Raw genomic sequence first — 26,149 nt, 5'->3', positions numbered from 1 at the left:
AAGAAAGTTGCCAGGATACAGAAGGGCGGGTCAGCAGTGAGCCGTGTGGTGCGACACTGTGGTCAGGTGGCGCTGTATGTCACAGTCCAGTCGAAGCGCACGCACACAGTCAGGGCTGGTGAGTCCTGAGTAAAACTGATTACTTCATCACCTGTCAAATTTGCAAGGAGGGAGAGGATTAATGGAGGGAGTGCCATTCATTCCTGTTCTCTGGCTCTGGTGTTACACTGCAGGTGTTGGGGGAGTGTGAGGTGTGAACTATCAATTATGCAGCCGACGGGCGATCATTTCCCCTGACTCTGACACTTCTAAAAAAAACAAAAACCCTTTAATAAACATAAACGCAAATAACTCAGGCGACATTTGCTGGAGCCACATTGTAATATCTCACAGAGAGAAGAGGAGGAAGCATTGTGAATGCGAGACAGTAAATTCATGCGGCTCTGTTCATTGGCTGCTGTTCAGAAGAGCATCATCATTTTCCTTAAAAGACAATAAATAAATAAATAAAATCAAGCTGCGCACCTCAAATGCAAGCTCCGTGCTGTCGGATAACCTCTGTCCCAACCCTCCAACTTTCACCTTCCCTTAGTTTGATATGTATGAGGGAGATGTGGAGGAAAAGCTTCCCTTTGCAGAGGTGCTTCCGTCATGCGGCACTTGCGATGGGTAAAAATGACAGCGGTCTTCCCAGTGGGCTTCTGAGCATGGAAGTGATGGGGCAGAACATGGCCCCAGTGCTAGCGGAACATTAGCCTCAGGTGAACTGTGGAACAGGCCTGGCTGGCCTTGTTTTGCAATAGGGGTGTCTAATGCATGCCTTGGTATAAAGTGAAGACATATTTGTATTTCACTATATAGCATGTGTTGAAAGTAAAAATATATGTAATGTACACTGCATTAGTAGAAAGTGAATAATGTACACTGAATTTGTTGGAAGTGAAGATACATCTCATGTACACTGCATTTGTTTAAAGTGAAGATGCATCTAATGTGCACTGCACTGGTAGCAGAGATGGAGCTAATGTATAGCTCTGGCACATGCACAGATAGTCATCAACATATGCTGTAACATCTGCCCCCTGCCCTGAAACATATACCCCCTACCCTGTAACATATACCCCCTGCCGTGAAACATCTGCCCCCTGCCCTGAAACATAGACCCCCTACCCTGAAACATATACCCCCTGCCCTGAAATTTCGGCCCCCTGCCCTGGCATATATACCCCCTGCCCTAAAAAATCTGCCCCCTGCCCTGAAATTTCAGCCCCCTGCCCTGGCATATATACCCCCTGCCGTAAAAAATCTACCCCCTGCCCTGAAATATCTGCCCCCTGCCCTGATAACAGCAAATGTGCTCTATGGCCTGCAGCTATTTTTTCTAACCAAAGGTATAAGGTGCTCTTTTTTTATTTTGAGCAAATGCCCCACAAAATGTCAGTGCATGGCCCTGGTATAGATCTATAGTGGAATAATGACTTCCTACCTGCTCATTATACTGAAATAGAATAAAATGTGGATTAAATATTTCATTGAGTGAAGCTGGGCCCAGGGGATCTGCAGAGAAGGCAGGCCTGCCTAGATTTCAGTGTCTTGTATAGGCAGGGAGTTGGACCAAGCTGAAGATAAGAACTCGTGAGGCGCCTTTTTCCTTCTTCTCCATCCTCAGACTCCGTATTCAGGCTTCACCCTAACCCTAACCCAAACGCAGAGTAACGTTTGGCACTCACTGTATCTTCATCCCAAATGTGAGTAACAGGAACTTACAAAAAAAATGGGTTCACTTTATGGTGAAGCAACGTCTGTCTTATTTGTAATAATGGAGCCTATCCCAGCGTGCATTGGGCGGGAGGCAGGAATGCACCCCGGACAGGCCGCCAATCCATCGCAGGCTGGATGCAATATCTTTTTTTTTAATTTATTGATTCCTTGGTCATTACTGTTGAAATTGATAAAGCGTTGCAGATACCCTCAAAAGTGAAGCGATGAGCTACTGTCACTCGCTGGGGTGAACTCACGCCTGGGCACTGAACTGAAGGGTCAGGGAAAGGATATTTCCTTCAGACCGACGAATAGAGTGGATTGATGTGGGCTTTTGGCGCAAACAGTGAGATCATTTCTTGCTGCCCATAGCAGGGGCTACCAGCGTTCACAAAAGAGCCGCCGGATCGTTTGTTACAAAAGCAGCCGAAGCTATAAATTCACCTCCTCTTCAGGAAAGCAGAAGCACTCTGATAAATTGTTCATCTTTAAAGAAGCGTTACTTCACTCTCTCTAATGTGCTCGCGCGTTCGGAATATGAGCTATTCCCGCATTTTTAATATCTCACAATTTGCACTTGATTTTAGCTGATTTATTCGATATTCCCCCCCCCCATTTCGGCTAATGTATCATGCGTTTATTTTGTATGCCCAAAGCGAAGCGCTCCGCATAGCACGGCAGAACGAAAACAAATTAATTTAAAACCAGCGATAAAATATTTTAATGTATTTTTTAAAGGCTCAAAATGTGGAAATGGTGTAAAACAGATCTGCGGCTTTTTTGTGCATGTTTTGGCAAAAGCGATTTGCCTGTGTAACAGATGCACTCTCACATAAAATCTAATTCCGAAGATTAATAGCTGTGTATTTTCTATATTGCTATTATATCTTTAATGTTTTAAATACATTTTTCACCAACTGAAAAAAGTATAATTTTTTACAACGGCTCAGTCCTGTAAGCACTGGCTTGTTCTTTCTAGGTAAGGTTGCATTAGTTTCTCCGAATACAGTTATATATAATGAGCTCCATAATGTAAAGTGCACATGCTCAGCTTTTATTGGAAGTTATTTTTATACACTTTAGTTTCACCATGTTGAAATCACAGCACTTTTTAGACATAGCTCCCCCCCACCCCCACCCCCCACCCCAACCATTTCAGGGCACCATCTTGTTTGGGAAATAGTAATGTTGTGTCAATAAACGTAGTCATGTTTAGTACTTTGTCGCATATCCTTTACATCTATTTGCAGTCTGTGACCCATAGACACCACCAGTTATCTTCTCTGGCAATGCTCTGCCTGGCCTGTACTGCAGCCATCTTCAGCTTCTACTTGTTTTGGGGGCTAGCTGCCTTAAGTTTTCTCTATGTATGTAGAAGAAGTGCTGTAATTTCTACATGGTGAAACCATAAAAATACCCTTTCATAAAATATGTCAAAGTGCACTTTAACCACATGAGAATTGTTTGATTACAAATCGAAAACTGGAGAAACATAGATGTATTTGTCCCAAACATTATTGAGCTCACTGTATTTAAGCAGACATTATATACTGGGATGATAGGGGTGATATTTGTTTATAGTACCAATTTTATCCCCTTTTTCTGTGCATTGTGTTAATTATATGTGTAATATGTATTTTATGAATGAAATATTAATGTTAAGGTTACGGTGAAGCATAGTTAACATTGTTGCTAGGCATGTCTTTAACATAGTTGCTAGGCAGTGGTTCTATTTGCTAGGTAGCATAACTTTTCACCAATGCTGTCAGCCTGGGCCTGTTCCTTGGAAGCATGTCATTGTCAGTCGTCCTGTCCACACAACGCTGAACGCAGAGCGAAAGAAGCTGTGGTCCAGTAACTGTTTAAATTTAAAAAAGGGCTGTTACTCCTCCAGTCTATTGCGAAGGCGTACACGGTGAAGTAGCCGCCGAGGATGTAACCGATTCTGTTTCGCGAGTTCAGAACTGTCACGCCACTAAAGGAATGAATAGGTGTGTCTAAATTTGGATGGCATTCAGATCTCGAGCTCCAGGATTGTTTGTAGTCTGGTTCACTGGCAAAGAACCGGCTTCTGCGGCAGAGGAATCTGGCGCGCGTTCAAAATGTCTCTTTCGGCTGGGTTTCTGTGCAGGAACGACTGACGCTAGAAACAGGGAAACCCGTCAAAAGGCACTGACAGCGCGGAGGGAGTTCCACCCTTCCCAGAGCATCATTAATATGGGTATGCAGCTAGTCATGAATTCATGCAACACTGAGACTAAAGAGGAAAATACAGTATGGCCCATATATTAGTCCCTGGAGGCAAGCTTGACATGGATATGCAGGGGTGGGGGTCAGAAAGGTTGCATTTTTAAGAAATTATTGCATCAAAGCCCCTGATCGTATGGAAGTCGAGGAATAGTTATGAATTATGAAGTAGAAAGATGATAATAGAGCACTGCTGGGTTTTAGCTGAATGAAATAGTGATGAACTCATTTTCTCTCCAGCTTCTGCTTTCTCTGGTTCCTGCTTCCTTTCCAGTCATGATTAAAAGCCTATGGTCAGCTCTCCGGCGGCGCATCCAGGTAAAGCTCTGCTCCTCAGTGCAGTCACACTCCCCACTCTGTTCTAACTGTGCCACAGTGCCCTCTCTGGTCACACGATGTACACTCAACTTCTCAGCTGGTGGACTGCAGAGTGGACGAGATTCAGCAGCTGGCAGTTGCAGCCTTCTGCACTTCTGAAGATTGAAAGGACTGAGGACACTGTTTCCTTCTGATTCTGTGTGGGCTTGACTTGTGAACTGCGGTGAGATAAGAAGTGGCAGCCGATGTTGCGGGCTCCGAAGGAGAGTACGTGCTCGTTTGCCTTCCCCTGAAATGACAGCAGAGGCTACGATGAGGTTAGCCGCACGATCGCGGTTGGACATTCCGAAAAAGAGAGGGAAGAAAACGGTAAAAACATCAGAAGAAGGTATCGCCGCTAAACTCGGTTTAATTTTTAACCGCATCAATTTGTGGGCACTCAAGATCACATGCCCTTAAACCAACAGCCTCTGACCCACAGTCGATGACAATTCCCTCATCCAAGTCATCTGCTACACAAGATACATTGCAAATGGACTAAAATACACTCAAGTGCCCACAGTAGGCTGCAATCTTACGGGAACAGGGGAGGTAAAAAAAAAAAAAAAAAGAAAGTGACCTACAAAAGTTTTTCACAGATGTATCTGGGGGTTACTGACTGTCTGTGCTAAAAACTTAAGTGCTAAAATCTCACCCACTCAGAGTGCTGCTGGTAATGGACAAAGGAGAGGCCCAGAACAGCCGTGTGCTCTCTCTCTCTCTCTCTCTGACAGTCACAGGGGTGTGTGCACTGGGGCAGAAACCCGTGTCACCAGAGGACTGGGCCTGGCTGTGACTCTTCTCATCACAATCGGAAGACATTTAAGTGAAAGGATACATGCATTGTGGGGGAGGGGGTGAGGAGGGGGAGGAGGGGGGGGGGGGGGGTGGGGTTTGGAGGGGGCCTCACAGGCGTGTGTAATTCTTGCTCCCAGGGACAACATGAAAGCCTGCTTGTTAATTGAAATCAGGCATGAACGGGGCTGCCCCTCTCTCTCACCTCTCAATCTCCCCGCGCTGCTGTGGGAGTAAACAGATGATGGACACTGAATGAGGAATTATTAGTCATCCTCATGCCGTAGGAAGACGCTTTCATCAAGGGCAACTCATCAAGGGAAACAGGATTTTCAAGTGCCAGTGGGAACGGCTACAAGAAAGAACACAAATCAAGAATGGGAGATGTACTGTGACAGTATGGTGTACCATAGAGTCGGGTACGGAAAAGTACTGCATTCATGCGCTCATGCAAGTGTAATACTCACATGCAGATAATGGAAAAGCACATGGGAAGAGGTAGCTCTATTTTTTTAACATGCCTGGAAGGGTATGTCTACAAGAATGACGCTGTAAAATGTCACCGTCATGTAATAACTATAGCTATATTTACACCCTCAACATAAAGGGTGGCTGCTGTACTGTGTACCTATTTTTGCATGCTACCATCAGCAAGTTACTTACATTAAAGAACGATCAGTTGGATCCCTGGGGGGAAAAAAAGCTGTTAGATAAGAATATGACAAGAACAAGTTCCTGAAAATAAACCCTAATTTGAGAAGCACACATGATGTCTTGAGCGATATGTGTTAGAAGGGGCGGTCCTTGTTGCTATGGAAAACGTGACACCCTATGTTCATGAAAGCTTAGATCCACAAATGAATTTTGTTCCAATTTCCGTGTATACATGAACAAACTGTCCTAATCACAGGCCCTCATTATAATCTTATTAAATGACCCTGAGCAATAGAAAGGCACTATACAATTTTTTTAAACTGATTATTATTATTATTATTATTATTGTGTGTTTTGAGGCTTTATTAATGCACAGGTTATATGTAAGTTTTCCGACCTACTACCTTTTGTGACTTGTGCAATTAATATTGATATGACCATGAATAACAATTCATTCCACGCCAAAGGATTAAGAAGTCAGATTCTGGAATTATCTGGACTCCATTTCCCTAAAAATCTGGGTCTGTCATCGGCTCAGGTTGATGCTAATGTGAGAGTTTTTTAAAATCCTAATTCCCATAAAGCTTTAAAAAAACAACAGCAATGGTCAGGTCTCTAGAGCCCACCGGGTACCTGACTGGTCTTGTGTTGATTGGGTCAGTGTCCTTCCCTTGTGCAGTGGCGGTTCATTAATGCAGGGCGCTGGGGCGCTGCCCCCCTAAATACGAAATGATTATAAAATAAAAATGGTTTACTCGTACAATGCGCCTGGTAGTCTGTCAGCGCCTGTCAGCATTCATTAAAAATGGTTCCAAAATCAAATTGTATTTGTTTAATTTCTGTGAACACATATACTTCCTGGGTGAAGGGCGCCGGCCAAATGAGTGTATGTAAGTCCTTCAACTTTTGGCTGCTTCAGGTTGCTTCAGATTTTCCACGGGGCGCAGCCATAGACAGCTCTCTGCGCCCCAGACACTCACTTTTATTGGCAGCGAATTGGTATTGTTTTTATGTTTTTTTTGATCTCATAATGTGATTGGACAATTCTCGACACTATCTTTCATGTTCTCACCCGCCATTAATATAACTACGGATGCGCGACTGTCACTCCTTAGCTAGCTGACCGGTACTTCAGGAGATGGCAACTTCAAGTGGAACCGTGGAAATCAAAGAAAATTCTGTTATTTCCTTACAAAAACACCCTTTCACAAGGCGTTCACTGGAAGAGAAAAGAGGATAAAGGGGCTTGGACCGGACCGTCCCGATTTACAAATTCAGCAGCAGGCAAGTGATGGAGGACGAGCCTACACCCGGGTCTTCCCCCACTCTTGTTATGACAAACGGAGTTGGCTAGCTGGGTGTGGTGTAAGTAATGCCTTTTATTGCTTTCCCTGTTTGCTATTTCAAAGTGTCGGCACCGAAGCATTGTGGACAACGACGGGGGTGCAAGACCTAAAACATCTTTCTGAAAAATGCAAACGGCACGAAAGTAGCCGCAGCCATCTAGAAAATAGTATGAGGCTAATTTTTTTGTCAGGTTTAGCATTGCTGAACAGCTAGATGAAGGCTACAGGATTGGCATTAGAAGGCACAACGAGGAGGTGACAAAATCGACACATCCTGTCCAGAATAATAGACTGTGTGAAATTTTGTGGAGCCTTTGAGTTGGCTTTGCGTAGCCATGAAGCGAGTGAGAGCTCCGATAATCCCTGGATATTCAGTGGGTTGGTGAATTTTGTTGCCTCCCTTAATCTTCAGCATTCACATATTCACATTTTGTCCAGCAGATGGCAGCAGAAGGCTGTATAAATGACATTGGAGTTAGCTAATATTTTCTTACTCTTTTTATGACTTCATAGAAAGTAACAGTGGCAGTAAAAATGACTTTAGTAGTTCCATATTTATAAATAGAGCTGTTGCCTGTTGGTAACTTCAGGTAATGTAGGTGAAATGGGCATTTTGTCATCTCTGCATATTATTTTGTATTGTTAAGGAGGGCAAAATATGTTCAAGTAGTGCTACCGGCCAGTTTTTTTTTTGCTGAGCTATGAAGTGCTGCTTCAGTTTGTTTGTCCCACCCAAAACTGCACCCCCCCCCCCCCCTCCCCCCAAAAAAAGTTTTTATCACCAGCTGCCACTGCTTAATACTGAAACTTATAGAACTGCAGCATTGGCATCCTGTCTTAATTATTAATCTTTGAGACAGGAGGAGCTGCTTTAAGAGGATCCTGGTGTAAATGAATCATCCTTCTCTTCACCCAGGTAGAGGTAAGGATCAGTATCCAGGGGAGTCATTCTTAAGAAAAGCAGGGACTCCTATAATTTTTTTAAAACACCTTTGGGTTTTTTTTTAGGGCAGCACAACTTATCAGCAACAATTAACCGGATGCATACTACGAGACATTCAGTGGCAAGACATAGTAAATAATCAACACGTATAAGTGTTAACTCAAGCAGCGAGAAACACTTATCCCCTACGTGCTAAAATATTCAAATGGATTCTCAGGCACAAGCGAGAAAAAAAACTTTACATTTTCAGACAATAGGGAACGCAAATTCCTTAATTAGCACTTAGAAAAACTTTTGGGTAAATGGATTCTTCATCTGCTATTGGATTGGCATTTCCTATGCACGTTGTGTACAGCACAGATTTCAGGGTTTTCTCTTAGACATAATCACAGCTTCCATTCTTAAAACATACTTTTACTTTGGACCTCATTTAAATGTGCAAAACTGTGATATGACTTTATACAGTCACATAATATATACCAGTCCACAAACTGTTGCAGGTGATTATTCTAGAAAGACTAGAGAGGCATATCTCTGAGTGTCAACTGCTAGCCTGTTGTTGGGAACTCATGTGGCGGTTATTCAAGGAACATTGGAAATCATGAACCTGTCCTGCCCTTGCTATGGCGTGTTGTGACCCATAGCAGTGGTCGTTATTCAGAAATATTTGACAGTGGAATGTCTGAAATGACCAATCAGAATTGGGCATTCAACAAAGTCGAGCAGTAAATGAATCAAAGTCATAGTGTAATGAATCTCAGCTCATCACACGGTGACTAAGTGACTGCTAAGCAGAGGTGGAGTGAATTCATTCAGAGAGGGAATTAATAATTAATCAATCAGGTCTTATTGTCAAAGCTTGTGCCACAGACCTTGAACTACGGTCCATGCTAGCTGCTAGTACTGACTACCTACTCTGCAGCTGAATATGAGCAGCGAGATCATTTTAGCTGGTTTATTACTGGAGTTGCTGGAGCCCAGTAGAGAACAGACAAAGACGGAGGGGGAGCGGAGGAGGAGGAGAGCTGATGTGTTGTGTTATTAAGATCAGACAGCGCATCATTCCTCCAGCGACCTTTCGGCGCTCTCTCCGCACGGCGCCGCAGTTGATGAATTTTTAAGAGAAGGCGGGCCGGGTGACGTCCGTAACAAAGCTCAGGGATGCTAACTCGGGAGTCTGAGGCAGGCGGCGAGGTTACAGGGGAGGACTCGCAATCAAACTTCGGCACCGGGTAAACACAGCAACCGCAAAATCAGGAGCGCCTGAGGTATTTATTTATTTATTTATTTACTTCTTTGAAGAACTCAGGAGAAACAGGGGCACAGTTATGAAATTATGACGGGTCCTGGCAGCTCACAGAGGGAGGGAGGTGACCCAGAACTCAAATTACGTTTGAGTAATTAGGGTTCGGCTTTGGGGTGAGGGTTAGGGAAACGGTAAGCGTTGGGGCTGAGGCAAGATATATACACTTTTACTGTAAAAAAAAAAAAAAAAAATATATATATATATATATATATATATAAATAATATTACAATCATATTATTATTACTGATATTATTATTCTTGTGACAATCACAATATATTGTATATTGCATGCATGCACCCCCACCAAAAGATCAAATCATACTCCTGATTCAAATCCTGATTCAACTCGAACCTCTCCATTAATTTAGTATTCACTTTCCACCCTCCTCCGTCAAGAACTTTGTTCCACATAGCTGCAGATGTCTCTCAAAGTCCAGAATTTGATTTCAAATAACATTAATCCCAGACTTTCACACCCCCCCCCCTCCCCCCCCCAAAAAAACCCACCACCACCAACAACACCAACTTCTCAAAAACAGGCTTGCCAGCTTGTATCCTGTGTGGCACAGCTCACATTTAGCTCTTCTGTCACAGTGGTGAAATGGCGAGAGGACTGAGAGTGACAGGCAGAGAAACTCTCATTTCTGCCAGCCGGGCATTTTCCTGCAAGGGAAGCGAGACGAGAGAAAGCTCTCAGCTTATCGAAAAGTCATTCCATAAGAACAAACATGAGTCAGCACTGCAGGCTCGTCCGATGAATACAAATGTCTCCTCTGAATTGTGCCAACTGACAGTTTTTTCTCAGTTCATTAAATATGCAGTCAGGCTTACATAAAGTCTTGGTAACACAAATGTTGTATATTAGTATGTTAAGTAATCAAACCATTCTGGAGCCGACTAATGGGATTACTCAATTAACTCTGACTAGTAAACTAATTTAATTTCAATTTTGACAGCTGTCTTTTTGTGAACAGAAGTCACATGTTTTATTGATAACAGTGCCTCTTTTAAACTGATTGGATTTTTCTGTTGGCAAAACTGAGCTCAAGAATGACTGGAGCCATGTTTGTTGTGTTGAAACTGGGTTTGGTGAGATATTTATAAATCATTCTGATAATATATAATATAACATTTACTTATAATATTTAGAAATTACAATAAACAACTGAATTGCACTAAAAGTTGCAGAACAGTTGAAATAGTATCTATAGTACCAGTAGTGCTAATGTTAGTTGTAGCACAGCTAGTAGCATTAGCAACTTCATTTGTAGCAGCAGAATTTATTTATTAAGTATTCTTCTCATGCATGCTTATTTATGTTTTTTTGTCCATTTTGATGTCTTTTGCCGATGAGTCAGTTGAGCTTCTGCCCTTAAATGAGAACTGCTATCCTTCTCGGACCACTCTTCATAATGATGAATGAAAGTTTTTCTAATGTAGCTGGTGTTGTACTCAACAGCTTAAGAGGTTAATTGTAAAATTGAGCCGTACAGCTCGGCTGGAAGAATGCCATGGGCTCCACAGAATTGTAGTACAGGGATCTGGAAGACCCTGCTCTTTGAAGGTCAACGTTTCAAGCCTCTTCTACTCAATTACTCCTGCAAGGGATTGCGCTTGTTAACATTAGGCAGCACTGAAATATAGTTAACTTGCACTGGACGTCATGCTACTTTGAGGTAAGCTGGAGGAACCTGTGCATCATCGATAATGCATTATGGGGAATAATTAAGGTGGAGATTGGTGGCTAGTGCGTGTTAAACGCTTTTAAATCGCTCGTCAAATGTTTGGCGAATGCACAGGGGGCTTTAATAGTGGAGATGAAGTTCCACCTGGATTTAGCGCCTGGACCCCCATAAAGTCAGTCAGGTTTGGAGGATTGGATTGTTCTGTTGTCTTTGCGTTGCCTGAAGAAGGGGGACATGATTTATGACAGGCTCCTGACAACAACAATTTCAGCGGTTTCACTGCACGCTACACACTGCACCCCCCCCCCCCACCCCCCTCAGCTGTTTCAACTTGCACATAAAAAAAGAAAAAAAAGAAAGAAAGTCCAAAGCGATTATTGGAAACGGTGCAGGGGAGGATATGGTATTTCTGCCTCTTGGTGGCACTGACCTTTGGAAATATCGCAGATTAAATCTTTAATTATTGATGAAGGCCACCAGTGTTGGGAGGGAAAGGCCAGTGGACGTGTCACGCACGACCTTTTTATGCAAAAAGGAGAAGGGGTGGAAGGGAGAGCGGGGTGTTGGAAAGTGCGATCAGGTGATTGTTTACATGTCTGAGAGTACAAAAAGAAAGAATAATTAAATTGTGCAGCATTAATATCAGTACATTAAATATGGATGAAAGTATGGGTATTATTGTTCTGCCTCAGAAGGTGACTGCTGGCCCAGTCGCAGACTTGGGGATTTTGCTGTTATGGATTGCGCTATACCTCTTCCATGCTTCCAGCATTTGGAAAGCACTGTGCTGTGGACGGGGATACCTCAGGCATGAGCCACTTGCATATTTGCTTTGAGAATTGCACTTCAGTAAAAGCCCAGCTGTAATAAGAACACTCCGGTTAGTTTCAGTTTGGTTGTGAGAGAATTTTACAATGAGAACGTTTCCAAAAGTTTCCTAGAATGCGTTATAGTGAGAAAAACAGTTATAGGTTGATATTTGGTAGAAAAAAGCCACACGACAATAGCTAGCGTTGCTCTGATGCAGTCTCTAAAAATGTTACATTGCTCTACTCTCTACAAAATGCATGCTGGGTAGCTGGCTAGGCTGTTCCACCCAGTCAGTATACCCCAACAGGTCACCCATTTTCTTGTCTATAGGTGCCATTTTGGAGCAGGTCATCGAATGTCTGCTCCAAAAACTCTCCAAATCGTAACAGGAGGAATCAATTGCAATGCTGTTGAAATTGAGACTTTTTGCGCAAAGAGAAGAAAGCCACCAGTGGCATGTGTCCTACTTCTTGTCTGAATTTCTGGCACCTGTGGGGATTTGGGTTTAGAATATTGAATTTGCATTCTGAAGAGGAACCGAGCATCATCACTCTTTCCCGGTTTCTTTCTGCTGTTACTGTGGTGTCTGGGTTCCATTATTTTCAAAGGGTGCCTGGTACAGAGGCTGGGTCTGAACATGTAGCTCAGTTAAAGATATTTTCAAAGGTGTTTTTAACAAAAATGTTTTCAGAGACAAAACATACAGCTCATACAGCTGTAAAAACACACTTCTTAAAATATGTCCGCATACCACATTATTGATATCAAAATGATGTCAAGTTACAACTAAACTTGCACAGACATTTCACATAAACCGAACAAGCCCTATGCCAAAGCCACCTGTTGCTCACCACATTCATTAATGTAGCTTGGCCCTGTGTTCCTTCATCTTGCCTTTTCTTCTATAAGCATTTTAAAATATGCATTCCTTATATGTATGTATGGATTTCAGTCTTTATATATCAGCATATCACATGTCTGTATGGGTAAGTTCAAAATAATAACAACTTGAGAGCCTGGCTATTTCCAAAGTCACAGTCATAGTGCATAAATAACCGTGTACGTGAAAATATCCCTGGTGTAGGGGTTATTGATGTGCAAAATGGTTTGTTGTCCCAATACAACTTACAGTAAGAATCAAGGTGAGTGAATATTTCTAAAAAGCATCTTGTGCTCTGTTCCAAATGTTAGAAGAAATGAAAATAGAACTGAGCAGAATGTGTGTTTGTGTGTGTTGGACTGGGGGGTGGCATGGGTCTGGCAGGATTGGTAAAAATGAGTCCCAAGCTGGTGATGTAGCCTCCGGCATCATCCGTTTGAATTGCGTGTGGGCTGTGCTGGGCACCTCTGCTCACAGAAAGAAGGCCCAATTACCCGTAGACTTCCCTCATCCATCCAGGCAGTCGTCGCTGCGTGGTCCAGTTAACCTAATAGCCAGATTAATAGCGCTGGGGAGAGGACCGGAGTCCGGCCCCCAGCAGACGCTGCTAAGGCTTCCCTTTGTGTCACGAGTGAGGAGGACGACTGAAGTGCCGGTTTCCCCGCTGACCTGGCGACCGCAGTTCTGAAGCCTGTCTTAAAGAAGAGCTGCTTGTAACTCTCCCTGTAGCATCGTTTTAGAACAGTATGAAATCTCTCATTTATAAGCTGTTTTTTTTTTTTTTTAATGCCCAGCCCTCTCCTCTTGAGAAAGGCTCTGCTGAAACATCAGGCTCTGTTTTCCGGGTAAATGTTGCATGGGCGCATGGTGCATGGGCGCATGGCGCATGGCGCAGTGAATGGTGCAGCACATGGGCACAATGGGCGTGGTTATTGAATCTTGGCTTTTTCCTTGACCAGAGGCAAGGAGCACTCAGCTCAAAGCATGCAGCACAGGTGGAAAGTGGGCTGGGTTAGGCTGAATATATGATAGGTGGGGAGTGTTGCAGCTGGATTCAATCAGAGCCAATCAAATACCCTCTTTTCATACCCTTTAAGATCTGAGTGCTTTGTGTACCAGTGTACTGTCAATTTCCATGGTCTGCCACTGCAATGGAAGACGAGGATATACTCTCCTGAGAAAAAGTGTGCGTGAGTTCTTGTGCAGAAGGAGTAGAGTAGGGCTATAACTCTTCAAATTAAGTTTGAACGAATCTCATAAATAAGAGATATTTGTTAGGATATTCTACCGTTGAAATTTCAATGAAACATTGCCTAAATGCATAATTATCATGGCCCAGTTTTAATTTCACATTAAACCTGTAGTTAAATAGCTGAAATGTGCTATATTGTAACTAAGAAATAAAAGGCAACAGTATCTTTTTATTAAAATGAAACCAGGGAAGATCATAACAATGCCAATGATGCTGTTCACACAATACTGTATTAGGCTATTAATTTATATACAATCTATGGAACGAGTAAAACCTAACTGGACAATTTCGGAATTCATAAATCCTGCTTGGATGGATATTTGAAAGTCAGATGAAGTATTAGACAAAATTGACATTTCACGCATGAGTCCATGATTATTTCACAACAATGGCATGGCTTACTTAAACTAATCTGCGCTTACTGAACTCATTTGGAGGAGAAAAATGTCACCCTTTGAAGGCTTAGTTGCAGCTTGCATATCTTGCAGGCAAGTTTCTTCTTAGTCATTATTTTATCTCTGATGTCATAGATCCTGTAATATTTTTAAATGGCAGTCCTGGTGTGGTGGAGTTGCACCCTGGTTCTTGTTGCTCATTTACATCATCTTTGGTGATTGATTGGGTAAGTAGCACAGCATTTTGAAGAGTTCATCTTTGCTTGCTGTGAGGGCATCTTAATTATTTGAGGATTTTTTTATTTATCCTTTTTCTATTTTCTTTTTTACATTTTAAAAGCCTAAGACTAGAAACACCACAAAAAGTATTCACCTTAGCAGCATAAAGTAATTAACATTAGTCTTTTGTGCTTTGCTTCACCATCTGATATTGAATTAATACATGTCTGTCTCAGACAGACAAGAATATGGTAATGCACATTTCTACTGACTCCCGACAATTGATTGCAAAATTATTTCAGTTTTAAAAGCCCTAAATGGCATAAAACCAAAGTATACCACTGACATTTTGTAAAGATATCAGTAAAAACTTGAAGAGGCTGAAGAGGCTAGACTGCTCGGTACTCCAGCAAAAGAACAGATTTACATTTATGCTCCTAGACTGTGGAATTGATTTTTTAATACTTATTGGGTATTTTCAAATGATATTATTTCATGTTAGTAATAATGAAAATAAAAAGACAAGAAGAACAAAAAATAAATTCAATTATTATTATTATTATTATTATTATTATTATTATTATTATTATTATAAGGATTATTATATTATTATTCCGATCCTGTTGAGCCACGTGAGCACAAAGAAAAGCGAATGTAAATGAAAGTGGAAACGGATGAGCGTGTTAATATCGTTAGTGACTGATCTAATCAGAGCCATCCGAGCTCCGTGAGCGAGGGGGCAGCCAGGGGCAAGGACGTCTCGGGTCACCGCCGCGTTGCCGGTAAACCCCGCGCTTGTCTCCGGGGGGGAAGCGGCGTGCCGGTGCCGGCCAAATTAAAAACACGGCGGCGAGGAGTCACTCAGGGGGGCGGCTCATCGGAGAGCGAGGTGGGGGGGGGGGCGCGGTGGAATTTCAGATCGGCGTCCAAAAGTGTCGAGGCGTATGTCACTTCCGCTAAACCCATGCGTGCTGCATTAAGCGGATAGTGAGCCTGACGTTTGGCTGAGACACCATATGCGGCAATGCTTTCAGGTTACGCCTCGTAGATCAGGACAGTGTAAGGTGCTACTGAATACCCGCAGACAAAACTCTGGACATTTTCTAGTGTTTTAGAATAGAATAACCGGCCTAATTTATATCTGTTTTTGGAGCCCACGTCTGGAAATTTTGAAGTCACTGTAAATACATATTTTTTTTACCTGCATTTATTTTACCCATTTCACAACTTTTCCCCACCCTCATTCCTCATGAAGACATCTGTGCTCATTCTGCTTAGTAAACTTGGTAAACTACAGGTTAAAAAACAGCAGTTGACATTTTCAGAAAGCCACTTTCCTCTGTTCCACAAAAGAAGGGCCAGTTGAACAGAATGAGCTTGATGTTGATCCAGTCTTTATACCTTGTTCACACATATTAATTGTGCAGTGAATGGTTCGCTAGGAGACAGAAGACACGTAAAGGTGTGAAAGAAAAAAAATACTAATTAGCAGATGGCTTATCCTGGTCTCTTGTCATTTCTTTCGGGAGGAAGGAAGTAGAGTGTCTGTCTGACTGCTTGTAGATTTTTCTAAAGCATGGTGAAACTAAGTTACTCATAAACGAGCACATTTCTTTGAAGGAAAAAAATGTCACCACTTGACTTGATGGAGTCCACATTTACTTCTAACTTTGGCTCATCATAGCATACAATAGCATAGCATAGCATAACATAACATAACATACAGTAAGATAAGATAAGATGAGATAAGATGAGTTAAGATAAGATAAGATAACATAACATAACATAACATAACATAACATAACATAACATAACATAACATAACATGATGACAAGACCAGGCCGTTGAGCCCAACAATGCCTGCCATTTTCCTCCCACTAAAGTACAATTAGATAGTGGATATGTATGAAGCCTGGTCTTGATCTTGATTCAATGCAAGAGCAAAATTGTGTCTTCTGAAAAAAAGTTTAATGAGTTGGGCAATTACCTAAATTAACTTGCCAAACTTTTTATCAAAAAAAAGTAACAGTGGAAGTCAATGACAAGGACAAACATTTCAGTCAAAGCTAAATGATCATCCTTGATTGCATTTGTAGGTAACATCAGTAATGCTTTGGCTAACCAATTAGACATGTTCTTTCTTATGTTAGTGGAGTCCTGGATTCAACAGTACCACCATTTTGCTTCACTCCCTTGTGTTGAAATAGAGAAAGCAAGCAAGATGCCAGAGGCCACTCTGCAGTCTGATGTAAGTCATCGTGTGACAGAGTAAATGGGAAAGGAGCTTTACATTGTGATGATGAGAATGGGACTACACAGCAGAAAGTTCTGTCTCATGCCATATGCTGTTCACTTAATTTGTAGGTGTCCTTTAAAGCCAGCTTGGCCAGATTATGGGATGTACAAGCCACGTGGAGTTAATGATGGAAATTATTGTGCTATGTCCTTTATGAAACAATCATTTATGTGGGTTTGGATAAAAGCAGTTGACTGTCACACAGCCCTCTGTTCGATGCGGAGGGAATTTCTAGATTCTACACATTAAAAAGACATCAGAAAGACCCAGCCTCATTATAAATATCTGAAGATGTGAGCTTTAAGATGCAGAAGATTAAAAGAATGACTTGGAGACGGAGAAAGAACGCAGCTTTGAAGGTTTTAAAGTGACCCAGTTCTGTTGGTCCCATCTCGGACTTAGAAACTCGGTGACAGCAAGCCCACAAGTCTTAGCAGAGAAACAGTAACCAAGATTTCATTAACCCTGCATCAAGAACAGAAACACACTTTTGAAAGGAAAAACATCAAAGATCCAAGAACACTGCCCGTCCTGTTTAGATGCACACTCCTGTATGTGTTAAAAGAAGAACTGAAGAATAAATGGGGTCTGCTGATGGAGACTAGAAACTGCTCCGATGTTTAATTAGCTGCGACCCCAGCTCTATAGCTCTGTCTGTCGGTCGGTCGGTTGCGTCCACAAAAGTGTCCCACCCTGTAGCAGCCACAGTGTTGGCCCCAGGAGGCTGAAATTTGGCATGAAGATTGGTCATGACCGAAGGTAGAGCAGAGTAACTTTCAGGCCGATTGACCAAGAGGGGGCGTGGTGATGAGCGTAGCCTATCACAAAAAGGCGCATAACTCTTGAATGGATTCATAGATTTGCACAAGATTTTGTGGAAAGGTTGGTCATGAGCCAAAGAAGAGGTCACGTGTTAGAGTGAGGGTGTGTGCGTGGATGCATGCGCACATGGATGCATGCGCGTGTGCGGTCGCAGCTATTGCGGATTCGCGCTTGTTTAACCACTATTCCATTCCCCAAACAGGCAAAATGTAGCCAGGGAAACGCCTAGCACAAAGACGGGCGTGAGCAATCTGCCGACGTGTGCGATGGCGTAACCTAAAAGACGACAGATCATCCGATGGCGCCGCGTCTGCTTCTCTTCGGGGTGGCATGAGCTTAATGCTTAATGTGAGATACTATGGTCAATGCTGGCCTGGAAACGGCTGGTTCTTAGGAGTTCAGGATGGGTATAGTCGCTAATTTAAAGGAACAATGGCCTTGTGGGTGAATGTGTGCACTTCACTAGATTTTGGAACCCTTGTAGCAGCTCTGGTGACGCCTCCTCTTGACCGACAGGGAGGGAACTGAAATATTTAGGGAATGCAATATCAGAGAGTCATAGCGACTTATACTTCAGAATCTTTGAGAAGCAGTGTAAAATACTTCCAGTTTGATTCATTTGTACAGGTGCTGCTTTCCTCAGATTATTTGCTTGGCTGGAAAGGGGCGGTTATGGATTTCTCTTCAGAAACTGACAGCTGTAGAAAAACAATAAAGGAAATACATTGTAAAAAAATGTTATGTTTGGGTGAGATGAGTGGTGTAGTTCTTTAAGCCAAATGCGAAGCCACTCCATGGGCAGGGACTGAACACCCCCAGCCCAACCCCAGTGGCATGACACATTCTGTGGTCCCTTCCATTCTCCCTTTTCTTCTCTGTGCTCTATAAAAGGGAAAAGCCCAAAAATAGTGCTGTGTATCCACTCTAAAAAAATAAAATAAAAATAAATAATCATTTTTTTTCTAAATTCAGATCATTTAAATTCTTTGATGTGTTAATTTTCACTTTTTGCACTCTCACTTAAGAGATAAATACATATGGAATATGTATATGTTCCATCCGTGGTCCAACCTTACTCTTACATATTATTGCATACAATGAATCTTCAGCTTTTAGAACAGTGACATTCCATATGGAGCAAACATTTCCTATAATTGTTCTATGAACCAAATAATAGAGGAGGAAAAATTTAAAATGAGAGCGAGAGAGAGAGAGAGAGAGAAATGGAGAGAGAGAGAGTTTGTGTCAGTCATACTTCTTCCCACTCTGAACCTAATGAGCTGAAGACGTGAGGACTCTATATTCTGTCACATGTCCTTAATGGAACAGTTCACTTTCTGGGGTTTCTGATGTTAAGTTTTATTGTGTGATTTCAACAGGCCCAGTTTTATGTGCAGCGAAGGATATCTTAGAGGCTTACCAAAGTTTCCGGAGACAGCCAGCCAGCTTTATAACGGCTGGTATGGGGGGCATTAGGGATTTTGTGATGCAAAGCAAGAGAATACTTTACCAGCAAGTTCCAAGCAGCTTGTGTAGCAAGTTTATGTTTCCAGAGGCTTTATACGCAAGCAGATTAATTTTATCGCCTTGATATACAATTATAAACATAAAGACCAGTTTTTAGTACCCATACATCTTTTCTTGAGCACAGCAGTCTCTGGTTGCATGTTCCACTGGAAATAATTCCAGCCAAAAATAGGATAAAACGTACATTTTTTTTTGCAGAATTATTTGATAATAAAAACACCTCCGGAGGCAAAACATGACTGTACAAGCTGCTCTGGAGGTAGCTACTTGATGTGTAATTATCTTGCTTTAGCCGTGAACCTGTGAATGCCCCATACCAACCATTGTAAAGCCAACAGGTTGTTGGCTTTACAATGGTTGGTATGGGGCATTCACAGGTTCACGGCTAAAGCAAGATAATTACACACATAATTACACACATCAGAAATGTCGATGAAGGCTGTATCTAAAATAGCCTTCATCGTGTGCGCTGACGTAAACCAGTCCCTTTGGAAGTTGGCCAGCTGTATTTGCAACCTGGTCTCGTGTCCTTTGTATCCCTGACCAGGTTGCAAAAACTTGTAAATTGTAAGGTAGCTTGGTGGTGGCAGGGGTGGAATGTTCTTGTTGGCAATCGTAGGTATGATCTTATGTCTAAGCTCTTTCTAAATGACCGTGAATAGCACAGGTCATTTTCCTGTCTCGTAAGAAGCACAAATAAAGCTTTTATTCTTTCATGCAATTCTTTCCAAATCAGCGGCACCTCTTAAATTTTGTTCTGTGTGATCAGTCATTAGAGCCTGATTAAATTAATCTGACGGTTTGCACGATTCCCGTGAAAATGCTGAATATGAATCAGTTTCCACTGCCGCTCGGCTTAAAACAACAAAATAATTCAAAAGCTTTAAAGTGGAAATTAAGCCCTTGACAGGATAAATAAATGCAACATGATTCAGAAGACATTATTAACTTCATACATAACCACCCACATTATGACAAAATAAATTGGATGGCACTTTCCATTACAAATCGGATAACCCTCTGCAGAGAAGCTACCTGTCCAGGAGATGTAATTTATGATCTGTTCTTTTCTCCAAGAATGTAAGAAGGGATTTGAAATGCAAGGCATGGTTCCCTAAAAGCTGCCTGTGAAATCTAGATGGCTGGTGTCATGGTAAATCTGCACAGATCTGCCCTCTGTGTCTGAGTCCTTAGAAATCAATATACAATGCCCATTTATGTTTTAAGGGAAAATAGGAATGAAAAATTACCATTCTGTCGAAATATTGTCAAATATCGTTTACATTTTGACCTTCACTCAAGTTGAAAATATCCTATTCTAATACAGTGTAGAATGTCTCTCATTTGTCTCATTATGTTATAGTAATGGAATAGGCTCCACCCCCTGTGACCCTGACCAGGATAAGCAGGTATAGATAATGGATGGATTATTATTATTATTATTATTATTATTATTATTAGTAGTAGTAGTAGTAGTAGTAGTAGTAGTAGTATTTACTCATAATTTACCTCAGGTGAATCTTTCAATTGAAGACACATGTTTGCTTAAATGTGTAAATTAAAACATTAAAAAATTAAAAATTAAAACATTCAGAAGATAGAAAAATTATGTGTTTCAGGCAATGGAACACTCTGTCCTTATTTTTAATTCCTGGTTTTCTTTTAATTTTGTCATGATCACACTGCATAATTTTGCATTAATCTCTGGATTATTCACACTCCTACGGGGAGATGAAAACAAGGATAGGATTTGCAAAGCAAAAAAATAAAAACCCCAAAAAACTCAGGTATATGAACATGAATATGTATATATGAATTTGCACTAGAAGAAGTGTTTGGCCATGGGAGGCTTGCATAGAGGCAGGCTACGGTTGTCTGAGAGTGGCAGCCATAGGCGGTCAGTCCGAATGGAAGTGGCTGGCATACTGTGCCGCAAATTGTGCACTCAGTCTCAAACCGAGCAGGCCCTTGGATCAGCCGAATTGGCCAGTAGCTTACTGCTGGCCCGCGTGAGAAGGGGAGTAAGTGGTTGGGGATTTTTCTCGCGTCACAGTAATTGCCAACATGCCAGGCTGTCGTGAAAGCTCAGATTTACTAGACAGGCCTCGGCTGTGACGCGCTGATACCTGGGATTTCTGAGAGAAAAAAAAAACTGATCTGTTCGGTGGAGGGAGTACGAGTCAAGGAAGTTTAAACAAATAAGAACCAAACATATATTCTTAGGAAGTTGAAATTAAATTGTAAAGAGGTGATACATAATACAAGTTACTGTAAGTTTGAATTTTGTTGTAGAAAGTATTTTTAGAAAGTGCATGGGTGTATAGCACTTCTGCCAGAATTTTTATACATTCCACTGGTGAAGCATGTATAAGCATAATTGTACAGTGAACAGAATTAGCTGTAGATTTAATGAGGTGTTTTGGGAAATCCAAAAATAACCACAGACATTTCAGAGGTTAGAAATAACTTTTTCTATAACTTTTAGCTGCTCTCAGTTCATGTGACTTAATTGAAGTCACCTAAGCTGAGATTTCTTGCCTTTTTTGTGTTCCATAAAATACGATGTTGGAAACCATAACCTCTTCATAGAACACAGCAAATTTGCACCCTAGAGGAAACCCAAGACACACTTTTAAGTACAAAACAATTAAATTTGTTCAGGTAGATAATATAATCACTCTAACTTGCCACAAATACACATAAATGCTAGTGTAGGTAGAGAAAGTAGAGAAAGTGGACTCCAGCTCCAGGATATGTGTGTGTGTGTGTGTACACAGTGGGCCAGTCAAGGATGCTAATCTGGCCAATCCTTGCCCATTTAGGTAGTGTTCTATTTAAGGCTTTATAACTCAGTAAATTTGAATGAATATTTTCCATGCCCTAAGTGACAAGAATATTTTTATGAACTTACCAGATAAACACTGTTGTCCAATGTGTCATGCTAGTTGCAGATAACACTAGGCGGGGTTGCTTGTTAAATGGATGAACTACACTACAATGGTGGCACTGCAACCGAACTATGAGGGGAAACAACAAACTCTGTATTTACCATAGTTGTCATGTATCGTGTACTAATAACGCTAGAATACCGTGTTTGTTGTTTTCACTCATAGTTTGGTTGCAGGGGCACTGAATGCTTGAGTTGAACAATCTCTGTAATGTCCCAACTTCTAGGGGGCTTGCACGAAGGAGTTAACAAACATACGTACTTCCAACTTTATTCTGGGCAAAATGGACTGTTTCAAAACAGGGGCTTTAGTTTTCCTTTTTTTCGCAATCCTCCCCCAATCCTAGATCTCAGTGAGGAAGGAATTCTGGGTGGTTGAAATTTTGCATGTAGAAGCACAAGGCAAACTCCCCCACCCACCCACCCCCCTCCACAACACCCTTTTGCGCCACATCTCATTTTAATATCCACGCCGCCTCGTCAGCGTGGTACTGACACATCAAAGACCCCCGACGGATACCCACCGCTGTTCTCCAAAGCCGCGAGATCTGTGGTGCTCTCATCCAGTGGCGTCTCCGAGCCAAGCCAGGATGAAGAAAAAAAAACCCCCCAGTCTTCACATTAGAGTCCCGGGGAGCCTGCTGTGTGTTTGGGGCTCCGCTGAGATCAGAGCAGATCGTTGCGAAGCGGACGTGCTCAGGGGCGAAAGGCGCGGGAGTGGAGCGCTAGGTTTGAGCGTGCTGTGTGGTGCACCGCCTGCCTCTGCAGCACATCAGGTCAGTCACCTGGCATGCGGCAGGTGTGAAGGGCAGCATATTGTATAACAACGGTGGTTCAAAAGAGAATAATTCAGATAAGAATTCACGTGATGTTTTGAGGGACCTTTATTTTTCTTCCTGATGGGACACCATGTCACACTGATGGTGCCAGTGCAGTGGGTGAGGCAGGACTTGGGGTCCCAGTGTGTTTCTACGGCGATAGCCAACAGAGTAAAACCCAGAGACTGAGGTTACAGGAGTCCATTTGAAACATCCCATTGAGAATGGGCGTTACCAGAGGAGTCCATTTCACCATACAAGTGAGAATGCGTGCTACCAGAGGAGTCCTTTGCACAACCCCAGTTTAGGCTCAGTGCTTTGGGCAGGGGTAAAGAGGAAGTCAAGTGAGAAGTTCATTGCGTCTTGTGTTGCATCTGAGGTGTGTTGTGGTGTGCTGAACCTTAATGGCGATGCAGCACTGAGGGAGAGCCCTTCTGCTTTCTTAAAGCCCTCTGTTCAGATGTGCCAAACACACCACAACTGCTGGTGAGAGAGTGGGGATTGTAGTCCTTCCTGCCCTTCCCTTAACTGTCATTATACCCACCCCCAGCCTCCTTTTGGCCTGCCTGCTTGCCCTCCCTCCATACCATTGCAGGCCTGATGAATTACTTCAGGTTTTAATTGAATTTCAGCTCCTTTCTTCCTTACAGCGGGTTTGCTAATTAAGAATTTGATCATACCTCTGGGTAAAACCCACATCGGCCACATGCTGGCGATAAGGGCGGAATAGGGGCTATCAGAAGGGGAATTGGTGAAAACATACCGAATTCTGGAACACAGGAAGTGGTTTATTTGCCGAAAAACCCAAAGGACCGCAAGAAGAGTTCATTTTCAGGATTCAATTTAATGTTGGCACGGAGCAGGAAAAACCGAAGTGTCGCAGGACTGGAAAAAGCCGCACGAGGCGGGGTGGCATATTGGTGGGGGGCGGAGCAGAAGCTGGCGTTTCCGTGGAGGCGGTGCGGGGCGGGCAGATGGTCCCGGCGCTCGGGTCCAGGACGAAGGCGGAGCCACGGCTCAGTTTCCCCTCCCCTGTAGGAGGCGGAGCCACGGCTCTGTTTCCCCTCCCCTGTAGGAGGCGGAGCCACGGCTCTGTTTCTCCTCCCCTGTAGGAGGCGGAGCCACGGCTCTGTTTCCCCTCCCCTGTAGGAGGCGGAGCCACGGCTCTGTTTCCCCTCCCCTGTAGGAGGCGGAGCCACGGCTCTGTTTCCCCTCCCCTGTAGGAGGCGGAGCCACGGCTCTGTTTCCCCTCCCCTGTAGGAGGCGGAGCCACGGCTCTGTTTCTCCTCCCCTGTAGGAGGCGGAGCCACGGCTCTGTTTCCCCTCCCCTGTAGGAGGCGGAGCCGCGGCTCTGTTTCCCCTCCCCTGTAGGAGGCGGAGCCGCGGCTCTGTTTCCCCTCCCCTGTAGGAGGCGGAGCCACGGCTCTGTTTCTCCTCCCCTGTAGGAGGCGGAGCCACGGCTCTGTTTCCCCTCCCCTGTAGGAGGCGGAGCCGCGGCTCTGTTTCCCCTCCCCTGTAGGAGGCGGAGCCACGGCTCTGTTTCCCCTCCCCTGTAGGAGGCGGAGCCACGGCTCTGTTTCCCCTCCCCTGTAGGAGGCGGAGCCACGGCTCTGTTTCCCCTCCCCTGTAGGAGGCGGAGCCGCGGCTCTGTTTCCCCTCCCCTGTAGGAGGCGGAGCCACGGCTCTGTTTCCCCTCCCCTGTAGGAGGCGGAGCCGCTCGTCTCAGAGCGCTCTTCCCGCGCTCTCCGCCGGCTCCTCTGATCCGCCGGCTGCAGGTGACGCCTCCAGCTGCAGTCTGTTGCGAGCAGATGCCTCGTGGCTGCGGGTGGATGGGAGGGGCTGAGCTTCGCCAGCCAAAGCAGATGCTCTACCACTGCACCTGAGGGCTCACGAAACAGGTTCAGCAAGAGAGCACGAGAAAGAGAGAGAGATATTGAGGAAGAGAGAGACAAATAGTGAGAGGGGGAGCGAGAAAGAGAGAGGGAGGTTGAGAGATATAGAGAGAGGGAGAGAGCAAGAATGAGAGAGGGAGGGAGGGACAGAGAGTGAAGAAGAGAGAGAGAGGGAAATAGTGAGAGAGGGGGCGAGAGAGGGAGAGAGCAAGTGAAAGAGATATAGAGAAAGAGAGAGAGATAGAGTGAGAGAGGGACAAAGATATAGAGAGAGGGAGAGAGAGATAGAGAGAGAGAGAGATGGAGAAAGAGGGAGGGAGAGAGATATAGAGCAAGAAAGAGAGAGATATAAAGAGTGAGAGAGGGCGGGAGAGAGGTATAGAGAGCGAGAAAGAGAGAGAGATAAAGAGAGATTGAGACAGAGAGATGTACAGGCGTATTCATCCATGGCATCAGAGACAGTTAATGTTTCCTCCGAGCGGAGGGATGGGAGCGGAGCTGTCGGGCGAGCTCTGGGAGAGGACAGTGATATGAGGAGAACGCCTCCTGCGGAGCTTTAAATTACCCGACGCCGCAGCGGCGACGGGCGGGAGCATGACAGGCTGAGGCGCTGATAAACATCTTCATCCCCCTTCAGCCCAAGGTAATTGGTAATCTAATAAACTAGCCCTCACCGGGAGCTGCATTCGTTGCCAAGGACCGCGATGCCGGAGGAAACGAACAGCCCCATGCAGAAACCTTGCAGCGTTCACGTCGCATACAAACGATGCCTGGCCTCGTCTATAACTGTTGTTTATGCTTATACTGTAGGACTGGTTTTAGACATTAATAATCAAAGTAATGAATCGTGGTTAAGGGCCAATTTAGTGGACCTGTTTGAGAGACTATTTTACCTCCACCTTCCCAGGCACTATTTTGAGTGTAGACAGACCTTTTTTGTACAGATGTGGACAAATAGAGCAGTGGCACGTACATAATAAGACAAAGGAGCATGATCTTCGTCACATATTAAGCAACAAAAAAAAAAATGCACTAAATTACAGAGCACTGGTCAAAGAAAACCCAATAAAACAAGTTATAGCAAAGCAAACCTTATCTGAAGTCTGAAATCAGGTTAAACCGTAGCGGGTTTTTAACTGGAGCAGCTCTCCCGTGTGTATTTTCCTGTGCCGGGCACCCGTAACAACTACCTATG

The 26,149-nt window shown here is 43.5% G+C and overlaps 1 long non-coding RNA gene across 1 annotated transcript; it reads left to right on the top strand.

Annotated features, from left to right (window-relative positions):
* The first annotated feature begins 3,899 nt into the window (after positions 1–3,899).
* LOC118218305 lies at positions 3,900–4,720 on the top strand. Its single transcript, XR_004763396.1, has 2 exons — positions 3,900–3,982; positions 4,249–4,720. It is a non-coding gene; the product is annotated as an uncharacterized LOC118218305 (long non-coding RNA).
* The last annotated feature ends 21,429 nt before the right edge of the window (positions 4,721–26,149 follow it).

The sequence above is a fragment of the Anguilla anguilla genome, chromosome 18 (assembly GCF_013347855.1).
Source record: "Anguilla anguilla isolate fAngAng1 chromosome 18, fAngAng1.pri, whole genome shotgun sequence".
Taxonomy (NCBI): domain Eukaryota; kingdom Metazoa; phylum Chordata; class Actinopteri; order Anguilliformes; family Anguillidae; genus Anguilla; species Anguilla anguilla.
This window is presented reverse-complemented; position numbering and strand designations above follow the sequence as displayed.